Source organism: Neophocaena asiaeorientalis, unplaced genomic scaffold (assembly GCF_003031525.2).
Source record: "Neophocaena asiaeorientalis asiaeorientalis breed wild unplaced genomic scaffold, Neophocaena_asiaeorientalis_V1.1 scaffold165, whole genome shotgun sequence".
Taxonomy (NCBI): Eukaryota; Metazoa; Chordata; class Mammalia; order Artiodactyla; family Phocoenidae; genus Neophocaena; species Neophocaena asiaeorientalis.
In genome coordinates this window covers 2275393-2276389 of record NW_020173918.1, presented here as the reverse complement: position 1 = coordinate 2276389, position 997 = coordinate 2275393, and the positions used below count along the sequence as shown (strand labels likewise).

Sequence of the window (997 nt, the reverse complement as noted above, 5' to 3'; positions counted from 1 at the left end):
TTTCCCTCCACCGAAAAAACCTGGGCCCGGACCCTTCCCACTCCCTTCACCATGCAGCAGGCACATATGCACTGCTAGCTCCCTCCGTAGCTGCCGGTTCCTGAGATCTGGGTGAGGAAGTTAACTCAGACTGGACTAAACTCAGAAGTGAAACTGCGGTGGGAGGTGGCGCCCTGTAGATCCGGGGAGGAAGCTCGTGAAATTGCCGGTGTCTTTTGCACTCAGCTTGTCCTGAAACGGAGGGGAGACAGTAGGAAAAATATTTTTCTTTTACAGCAATAAAACGAAGGGACAACTTAATAATTCAGTAAACTCTTTTGTGACCCCAGCACAGAGGATCTAAAAGCAGGAAGTCTGCAGAGTTCACAGACTCTGACGTGAGATCTTTCTACTTTTGCCACCAACCCCCTTGGGATTTATAAGCCTTTCTGGCTGATGTTATGTTTTACTATTTTTAGTCGCCGATTGTTTTAGAACTGCTCTGAAGGGTGTGGTGAAAAAAGGGGCGGTACAATAATAGGGCTCATTGGTATCAGAGAATTTGCTCAAGCCGTTCTCCCATTCCTTTCTGTCCTGATACTGTGTCTCATTTTCCTCCTCGGTATCCCGCAAGATTCAAATACTTATCAATAGTCAGAGTCAGGCACCAAGGACAGCAAACGGGAGCCACTAATGGCCCAGCAGTGAGTGGCCTCAGCTGGGGGCCATCACCTGCAATGTGCAGGAAAGACTGTGGGGTCTGGGATTGAGTACTTGGTGCCTCAGCTCCAGCCTCTCCAGTTCAAAGTAAGAGCAAAAATACTGTCCCTACCCAATTTAGAGTTATTATTTAATGGGCAAAAAATAAATAAATACATAAGACCCTGCCACATTTATAGCCTTAGGTGTAAGATGTATTTATGATAATTGCACAATAAGTGTTTGCTTAGGAAATAAATATATGCAGTGGCCCAAAGGAGCCAGTAAGGAAGGCTGAGGACACAGGCAGGGGAAGTTA

The 997-nt window shown here is 46.3% G+C and overlaps 1 protein-coding gene across 3 annotated transcripts in view; it reads right to left on the bottom strand.

Annotated features, from left to right (window-relative positions):
• Positions 1-149, bottom strand: part of TRIM38 (tripartite motif containing 38) — a 14445-nt gene extending 14296 nt beyond the window's left edge. The window contains exon 1 of one of the 3 annotated variants that reach the window (XM_024751983.1): positions 51-149. The gene's annotated coding sequence lies outside the window, so the exon portion shown is untranslated. Of the gene's footprint in view, positions 1-32 lie in introns of all 3 variants that reach the window. The other 2 variants (XM_024751984.1, XM_024751985.1) reach the window with 2 other exon arrangements.
• Positions 150-997: the final 848 nt, after the last annotated feature.